Below are 10150 nucleotides of genomic sequence, written 5' to 3' on the forward strand. Positions count from 1 at the left end.
ACAGGCTCCAAAGCCACAGAGAAACCCTGTCTCGAAAAAGCAAAAAAAAATAAAATAAAAAAATAAAATAAATAAAATAAAAATTTGCAGAGGATGAGAGAAAATATCCCTACAAACACTCAGATCAAATGGCCCCAAGACAGAACCCCAAAAGTGGGCTGAGAATTTAGCTTATTGGTGGAGCTAAGGTCCTAGGTTCAATCCCCAGTACTGGAAGGAAAGAAAAAAGGGGAGGGAGGAAAGGAAAGGTAGAAGAAGATAATCCAAAACAAATGGTGGGCATCCTATAGTCCCAGTACTTGGGAGGGAGAGGCAAGGTCAGGAATTCAAAGTCTTCCTCTGCTACATAGCAAGTCCCAGTTAAAGGCCAGCCTGGGTTACATAAAACTGTCTCAAAGGAAAAAAGAGAAAGAGGGCAGAGAGAAAAGAAAAGAAAGCCCACGCAAAGAAGCAGCATCTATAATACCAGCAGTAGGGAGGCTGATAGGATCATGAATTTGAGCCCAGCCTCTGCTTTGGGGTGATAGGAGGTGGTCTGAATAAAAAAAGAATACTTAGGTCACATTAGAGCCGGTGTGGCCTTCTCCAAGAACGTAGTGTGAGGTTCCTGGGGTCCAGTGATGGACATCTAACACAGAATGTATGAGGAAGCGTATCTTTGAGTCCACCTTCAGAACTTTCAGAACTGGAAGGGGTTGCAAAGTCCATCACAGGCTGGGCAATATCATAGGAATTTGAGCTGGAGAGCTCCTGTCCCACTCAAAGGAAGAGCTATTCCTCTACTCTAGGACTGTGGTCTAGTGTTGCCAGAAGTTTCCATTTCTCAAGAAGAGCTGATCTGCATTTTGTAGACATTAAAGAGGAATCGCCTTTCTAGAAGCTTTCAGCCCACGGATCTGCCTTGAGATGCACTGGAGAGTCAGTCTGTCTGATGTTTGGCTCTATCTGCTCACCAATAGATGACAGTGTCACTCAGAATTCAGATTAGTTTGGCCTTCCTTAAACCCAAGCTGTTCAGCCAGGTGGCAGTGGCACACACCTTTAATCTCACCACTTGGGAGGCAGAAGCAGGCGGATCTCTGTGAGTTTGGGCCAGCCTGGTCTACAAGAGCTAGTTCCAGGGGCTGGAAAGATGGCTCAGAGGTTAAGAGCACTGGCTGCTCTTCCAGAGGTCTTAAGTTCAATTCCCATCAACCACATGGTGGCTCACAACCATCTATAATGAGATCTGGTGTTCAGGTACAGCTGTATACATAATCAATAAATAAATCTTAAAAAAAAAAAAAAAAAAAAGCTAGTTCCAGGACAGGCTCCAAACTACAGAGAAACCCTGTCTCAAAAAAAGAAAAAAACCCAGGCTGTTTATAAACAGAGAGTTACTCTGTGATAAACAGGCCTAGCAAAAAACATCCAAGACAATAGCACCACCACCATCTCCAGCATCAAGCTGCAGCATCTTGTGGCATTCTCTGCAGTCTCCAGATCTTCAAGCTTGCTCAGCCAACTTGGAATAGACAGCCATCTTGCCCCTGCCCAGAGCAGGGACACCACCGGCTGCTGCTCCAGAATCAAGCTCACAGACACCCACAGGGAAGGCATTCAATGCTACCAACAGCACATCTCTATGCAGAATTAGCTATCATTCAGAACTCCAACAGAGAAAAGAAGCAATATTTGCTATTTACTAAATGACAAGAATATACAGATTTCCACCTTACCAAGTTCTGATTTATTTTACACTAACTACTTTCTAAAGAAACAGATATGTACCACAAGGTAAACATTCTCCATACATGCTGACTGGTGGGGTATAAACTAAAACAAGACTTCTGCAAAGCAATCTGACAATGCCTGTGAGAACCTTGAAGATATTTATACTTAGTGACTCTAAAGATGTCCCTGATAGTTCGACCTATAACAACAGAAAATAACCTGTGACATAGTTTCTGTAAATGTTTCAAAATATTTAACAATTAAACACTCAAAGTAGACAAAGGGTTATCACCACTAGGTTTTTCTAATTTTCTTAAAACCACATTCAGTTCATTGGAAAAGCACAAAGGCTAACAGTGATATGTAGATAATAAGATTTTCTTTTTCATAATTTTCTGTATTGTATAAATGCATTTTCTGTGTGTGATACGTACTTATATATGTTCTTATATTTGTGCAAGTACATGGAGGCCAAAGGTGAACATTGATATGGTGTCTTCCTCAGCTACTCTCCATTTTCTCTGAGACAGGGTTTCATCAATTTAGCAAGGGCTGGCCTGTGAGCTCCAAGGAGCTGCCTATCTCTCCTTGCCAACACTAGGATTCAGACACATACTACTTTACTCAGCTGTGGATGTGGATGCTGGGGATCCAAACTCATGTCTGCATGCTTGCATGACAAACACTTTATCAACTAAGTCATCTTCTAGCCTCATAAAAAAGTGTGTTTTAACCAGATTTTACATGTACTTAAAATTCAGTCATCTTTACTCTTCCTGTTTCAAAATGCAGCAGCCTCTAGGCGGCCAGAAGTTACCATTCCAACATTTCCTCATCAAACTTCTAGTAGCATCAAAGTTTACTTTCACCAAGTCAACTCTCACAGTCAGTTTCTAAATAACCATATCATCCTGGCTGCTGAACAGAGAAGGGAATTAATATCAACTCTTACAACACATCTTAAGGAGTAATAAAAATATAAAAGGCTCTCCTTTGAACCACAATGGGCCAGCTGACCTTAGTCTTTTCACAATATCATAAGTCAACAGAGCTGCTAGAAGATTTTAAAACATCTAGTTCAGCCTACAAGGGGAACAAAGAGCTTCCACTCTGCCTCCTGCCTTTCTGTTTGACAGTTACAAAGGCACGTCTCCACAAAAAGTTTATCAGTTTTAACCTCAGAGATAGGTAAAAAATTAGTTGGAAAAGGTGAGACTGCTCAAATTCACATACTAGCTGTGGCATACAATGGCCTGACCAGTCCAAACTCAGCACCAGGGCCAAATTCCCTCTCCCAGGGGTCCTACAGAATTCTACAGACAGAACATGTTCCAGGGTAAAGTAGTGCTGTCTGCTTCCTATCTGGTCCCCACACTAGGCTGCCTGCAGACAGAAGTGAAGCATTATTTATGTTCCCTGCCATGCCCTCTCCAGGATCTGGTGGACACAAACCACCACTGAATGTCTTGTCAATGGAAAGAGGGGAGACAGTCCAGAGCTTCAACTTTAAAAAAAAACAAAAAACAAACTTTATTTTTATTCCACATGCTTTGGTGTTTTCCCTGCAAGTATGTCTGTGTGAGGGTGTCAAATCCTCTGAACTAGAGTTACAAACAGTTGTGAACCACCATGTAGGTGCTGGGAATTGAACCAAGGTCCTCTGGAAGAGCAGCCTGTTCTCTTAACTGCTGAGGTATCTCTCCAGTCCCAAGTTTCATGTTCTTACAATCATTAAATCAACAGGCAATATGCAGTCTGTGAAAAAAAAAAAAGGCAATGTACATGGGACATAATTTCTCTGAAGAAAGTGGTACAGCACAGGAAGGAGTTGTGTCTCACACCAGAAATCATCCTAAAGGCCAGGCTGCTTCAGCTATTCCAGCTTTGCCAATGGCCCAAAAAAGCACAAGTGCCATCAAGTAATAGCTAGATAGTTCCAGTCACTGTCTTTGTAAAGTTGGCAGCCTGGCTCTAGGGGAAAACAAGCTGAAATGAACCTTCTGTGATTGTGAAAAGAGTGACAAGAGAGAAAGAAATTTCTAGTAGGGTGGAGGTTTTCTCAGTTGAAATTACAAATTCATTTCTCAGTCAATGGCTCTGGGTCTAAACCCAAACCTGAATTCCAACATCAGTTCATATAACCTTATCACAAAAGCGCCATGTAAAGAAACCTCAGGAAAACAAAATATGTCTCAGCATCAGTAAGATCAGTTTGAATCTTACACACACACTTAGTGACTGTCACAGGTGACTTTACCACTTTGTTCCTGGCTTCCTAACCTAAAAACTACCATCAGCCTTGTCTATCAAATTAAAACAAAGCACTGTGCCTAGTGCCTTACATGACAAGCATTTGAACATTAGATTTTTTGTTGTTGTTGCTGCTGTTTAGGCTTGGGTTTTTTTTGTGGTTGTCTTTTGTGTATTTCACTATGCTATACAGGCTAGATTGGGACTCCTGGTTCATCTGCTCCTCCTGCCTCAGCTTAAGTATCTGAAATTAGAGATGTTTGACATCCACAATCATAGTGCCAAGTTTTATTAGTAGCTACTTTTTGTAGGTGTGTGCACATGTTATGTGTGTATGCAAATACCAGAAGTCAATGTTGGGTACCTTCCTCAACTACTCTGTACCTTCTTTTTTCAAACGGTCTCTCAGTGAACCTAGAGCTTGTTGATTCAGTTAGAATGACTGACCAGGAACTCAAAAGGATTCATTTAACTCTACCTTTCCAGCACTGAAAGTATCGGCATGCACTACCTGCCTAGTTTTTCACTTGGTACTGGGGATCTAAATTCAGGTCCTCAGGTTTATAATGCAAGTACTTTACCCAATGAGCTATATCCCCAGTCCGAGAGCTACTTCTGTTTATTTGTTTATTTTCCAAGACAGTATTTCTCTGTGTAACAGTTCTGGCTATTCAGGAACTCACTCTGTAGACCAGGCTGGCCTTGAACTCACAGAGATCTACCTGCCTCTGCCTCCTGAGTGCTGGGATTAGAGGTATAAGCCACCATGGCCTATCCCTGATTGCTACTTTTAAAAGCTCTGACAGAATACTGAAAGACTCAAAATTTAAATTAATCAGGAGAAAAGCAACCACTTATATTCAATATATAACTCAAGAATGCCTGACTTTCCTTAGTTTAATCATAAGCCATACTTTTGCACACACTCTTCCATGAGACACTGTCTAACTGCACCAGGGTGAACAGAGAGGCTCCAAGCCTGAGAAGCAAGGAATTAAATGTTAATCATAGCTGGCACTACTCTTACCACATGTCCCAAAACAATGCACTCCATCTTTCTAGCCTTGCATTAAATCTGCTGCACTAAAGTATTACATCTGGTACTTTGCTTTCTTCCATTTCTAGGGATGAAACCCAGGGCCCTTATGCATTGAGCTATATTTAAGCACACACATTTGGTTCTTTTGATTATGAAGATTAATTTAAATTTTTTTCTGTGAATTACAAATCCATATTCTCCAGACGAGGAATCCACCACAAGCCAGGCTCTTAATAACACAGGTTAATGATTATAAATAACAGATCTTCACAGTTACTCCCACCACCACTAAAGTTTCAAACGCTATTCCGTCTGTAACACCTGTTCCACATAAGGGATTTCTCAAAGCTCAGTGTTCTACCAGGAAAGACATCTTCAGACTAGATACCATGTTCTGGAATACAAATACCCTATAAAAAGACAATTGGTATTCTAACAATGGGATGATCAACAAACAGACCTGTCTCCCTGAAGATCTAGGTCCACCAGAAGGCAGGGGCTGCTGCTCTTGCAGCCTTCCAACACCAAAAGCCGATTTGCTTCACTGTGTAATGAATAGTAGAAGGAAACATGTCTAACTCTTTGCTATCTCAAATCTTTCATTTCCATCTCTTCTTGTACTTCATCTAAATGTAAAAAACTCCTCGCGTGGTTGGTTGCTTTTTTATCTCCCCCAAAGATGATATAGAACTAGCAGGAGATAGATGCACAAATTCAGTTGAGATATAAATGTCTGTGGGCAGGAGGGGTCAGTTCTGTGTACAAGCCTATCTCAGAGGACTGCAGCACTGTAGTGTTATTCTGAAAAGGATATGGTTTTGACAGACATCTATCAAATAAATGTGCTCAATAGAGGCTTACAAAGTTGCCAGCTTCCCTCCAACTCCTGCCAGTCTGAGTGACCTATTACCTCACTCAACTTTTTTTTTTTAAACATTTATGGGAAGGGCATGTGTGCCACAGAGGTCACAAGACAACTTTCAGGAGTCCGTTCTCTTCTACCATGTGGGTTTTGAGGATCAAATTTAGGACTCAGGCTTGAGAGCAAGCACCTTTACCATTGAGCAATCTCTCAAGCCCTCCACTCAAATTTTTAGTCACAGACAAGTACTAGAGGGGAGTTTCCCTTTCCTTCTTGAGAAGCTATCAGGAAAATAAACACATCCATTCACAAGAATATATGCATAATTTCAGGGGATCACAGGCCTGAAAGAACTCCAATAGCAAATTATGGGAAGTAGGTTTGTATTAAATGTCAAAATCCTTACAAACCCAGTGTTAGCTATTTGACAAGACAAAGAACAGGTCATGGTTTCAATTCAGGTTTTGCTAGCTGTCACATTAGAGAAACAAACCTGTCTCTCTTGGCCTCAGTTTCTTCCTCTGTAAAACCGAGTAAACACAGTGTCTAATTCTATATGAATGAAAGATAAAATGAACAAGCATAATGTGCGTGGCACAGTACCCTGAACACACAAAATAAGGCTCGTCAATGGAGCTAAGACTGCTTCTTCCGCACTCCCATCCCCAATCAGAATTACTGGGAATTGCCAGGAAATCTCAGGGTATAAAACCAGAGAAGAGATCGTAGGAATTTACTAAACCCGCCCCCCAACAATGAAATGCTTGCTTTTAACCTATAAAGGACCATCTGACAAAATGGTCGGCAGCCCTTTTCTGCGGAAATCTAAGTCAGCTGTCAGCATGCAATTGTTCTATTAGACCAAGTCAATTTTTGGAGGCAGGCCTATTAAGTTAACCTCAAATGGAGATGAAAAGAAAGTGCTTGATCAAATGCTGAACTGTAAAAACACACTGACAGGGAAACAAGGCAGAGGAATTAGCTTCCTACAATTATTCCCTGTGATACCTTTAGTTACCCAGACTATCTAATCACCATGCAGCTCTCCTTTCACTCTTAACAGCTAAAAGAACTTCCTTAGTTCTTCATGTTCTTAGCTTCAAGTCCATCAGACATTTAACCTGGGATCCGGAATAAGTGATTTGAAAGTTGCACAGAACCAATCATTCTAATTCCTTCTACAAATTAATTTCTCAATATTTTAATATTTGACTTCAATGGAAAAAATAGGTATTTCCACTTTAAAACAATCTTTTATTTCTAATAATGCAAATTTTCATGTTTTTCAGCCAATCCACATACCACTAGCCAGTGTTTAATCAAGCCCCTTATTTAACAACACCAACCACATGGACTGCACACCCATGTATAAAAGTTTCAGATAATAATTTCATTAACAGCAGCACATTGGTTTAAAGATGAAATATGTACCAGCATGTCTAAAAGCTCTTTAAAGGTCCACAACTCAGAAGCACAGTTAAAGTGTAATTCTTATAGCGATTAGATCTATGATCGGTCCACTTAGATGCAAAGCGGCAAGATAATAAAAGCAATTAATTTCACACCCAAATATCCTGTTCACAGCCGAAGATAACAAAATAGGAAAAAAAAAAATCAAACACACACAAACAGCCCTTCATACAGACTAATGACCTTGGGATAATTATTTATGCCTAATACATTCATCTGAATTACTAACCCTACTTCTACAAAAGCACATACATCCAGGCTTTCTCCCATCCTAATTTATGCAAAAGACTGAACAGGTATCCTAACTAGAAGTCTCTGGGATGGCCAGGCTATGATAAGGTATCTACTGTGTACACACATATACACACAAACACACACACTCTCATTCACACACTTTCACTGGTAAATTGAAAAACAAAATCAGTACTACAAAACATTTCTTATCTTAGAATTTTTAAAGAGAAACTTTGAAACAGCCCCCCCACCCTTCCCAATTAAAAACAAAATTGCTAGAGAATCACACTGGAAATAACCAAAACAATGCAATATGCATTGAAATGAACAAAGACTATGACACACTAGAGGGCAAATCATGAAGTTTTTTAGGTGGTAAAACCAAAGTTAAATGAGTACTTAGGAAACATGATTAATCTGAAATTAAACACTGTCTTCACTCCCACGCTCTTACTACACACTCTCTTGTTATAGTCCCTCTCAGCAGTCCTAAAACCTGACTTTCTGTACAAAACTTATTTCAAGGTGGTAGGCAGGAGCTACAACAGTTCCTTCAGTCTGGCAGTATTCACAAGATAAAAGCATGCCAGTCTGTGTACACACACAGAGCTCTCTGAAAGCCACACTGTGCTCGTCTGTGGACACAGAGCTCAACACGTTGATGACCACAAGAAAGTTATTAAAGCTATAGAGTGTACCAAGCACTAACTATTCAGAGAGCTCAGATATGCCCATCAATATTACTGCAGTATAAGGGAATTAAGAACACCATCAGTGATTAGTTAACAGGTAAACTTATTAAATACCATTTAAGCCATTTTTTTCCCTTAGCAATTGTTGACTTAATTTGGGAGGAGCTAGTCTAATAGACTACAAAAGAGTTAGATAAGTACTTCAAAAACTTCAAGAGACCAGAGTCCTGCCAAATTCATACATTATCTCTTTACTAGGCAGGATAAAATAGTTACAAATGGTGTGTTTAAACAGCTAATTTTGTATTAAATGGTGCACCCAAGAATATCTGCAAAGCACAGCACTATGCATAATGGATAGCTCACCAGACAAACTGCCATGGAGAATGGCTCAAGTTTAAACACTGCAGATAAAAATCTGAAACTTCAAAAGTCTCCTTCAAAAAGTGAAGTGCCACGTTAAAACATACTCCCCCTCAGCTGCCACCTCCCCCTCAGGCTGTAAATCAAACATTTCTAAAGCCACCAGGGCATAGTGAAAGCCTCAAAGAAAGACAAGAGTCACAAGAAGCAAGATTTAAGATTCAAACTATTCTCAAAGCCTGCAACAGCAATGTTTAGGAATCTTCAGCAAAGCATCCTCTCTAAAGCTTGTACGTTAATAACAGTAACAATAACATTATAAGGAAAAAAAGAAATCCCATCACATTTAGCAACATCTGTAGTCACAGAAATCGGTCAAGCGTGTGTTTCGTTTCCTATAGATGGGAACAGAGCACCGCGCAACAATGTTTTTAAGTACAGGCATCGGGACCTCCTCTAGCTTTGGAAGGACAGACACCTTTAAGGAGCCACACTGTACTGGCCTATGTCCTATCAACTCAGAGCTCTGAAGCTGCAGCCAGGAGAGGCAAGAGAATTATGCTGTCTACACTCAAAGCTGCTATGTAGTCAGTCATTCCACACAGTCCCTTTTCTCTTCATAATTCACCCAAGAGCAACGCACCAAAGATCCAAACTATAGACCTTTATAGCCCCCCGAAATTAAAAGACAAGCCAATGGTATTCAAATCGCCCTCACTAGAGGTGCGCCTGCTAACAGTCCACAAGTGCGCTGGCCCTAGAACAAGTTGATAAAAATCATGGTCAAGGAAGCGGGAAATCTATGCAGCTATCCATCCGCAGAGGCTTCAGTTGAGAGTCGCTCCTCAAAGACTGGGGACAGCTCAAAGCTCTCCATAGCCAGCTTCCTTTGGAACGCAGACCTCTTGCATTTTGGAGCAAGGTGGAGGCCCTGTCAGTGAGCAACCCTGGCTTTGCAGGCCTTTTCGGTATTAGTCCTTGACCCAGGGGCGAGCTTGCGGTCTCTCTCATCCCCCTGTAATCTGAAGCACGCAGCGAGGCTGCCTTCCACCGCCACTACAGTGCACCCCCAAAGCCCACTCGCCAGCCAACTCCGCCTGCTCCCCTTCCTGCTGGTGCCTGTCCAGAGCCCGGCCAGAGAGTCTGCGTCCAGGTAAGACAGGCGGTAGATCCCAGCGGAGGGGAAGAAAAACCACCCGAGGATGTGCGCCCCGGCAACCTGGCCTCTCCGAAAACAGAGCCAGCATGGCTAGAAAGCAACGCCCGCGACCCTAAGCAGCCGCTCCATCCTTCAACTCGCCTTTGCAAAGTTGGCATTCAACAGGTAGTTGCCGGGACTTTCACCTGAGGGAGAAAACCGTCCCGCCAACTCCAGAGTTGCCGCCCCGGCGCCCATGCCCAGCCCAGAGTCCCCACCCCCACTCCGGCGCGGTGCCCCCCACCGGAGGCAGAGCCCCCACGTGCGCTAGCCCCAGCCGCAGTGCCCCGGAGGCCGCGTCCCGCTCGCCAGCCCGCCCGCGAGGGATG

At 42.0% G+C, this 10150-nt stretch overlaps 1 protein-coding gene across 4 annotated transcripts in view; it reads right to left on the reverse strand.

Moving 5' to 3' along the window:
• LOC101987930 (E3 ubiquitin-protein ligase ZNRF3) overlaps positions 1–10150 on the reverse strand; it is a 262088-nt gene that overhangs the window by 251345 nt on the left and 593 nt on the right. The window lies entirely within an intron of this gene.

Source organism: Microtus ochrogaster, unplaced genomic scaffold, assembly GCF_000317375.1.
Source record: "Microtus ochrogaster isolate Prairie Vole_2 unplaced genomic scaffold, MicOch1.0 UNK6, whole genome shotgun sequence".
Taxonomy (NCBI): Eukaryota; Metazoa; Chordata; class Mammalia; order Rodentia; family Cricetidae; genus Microtus; species Microtus ochrogaster.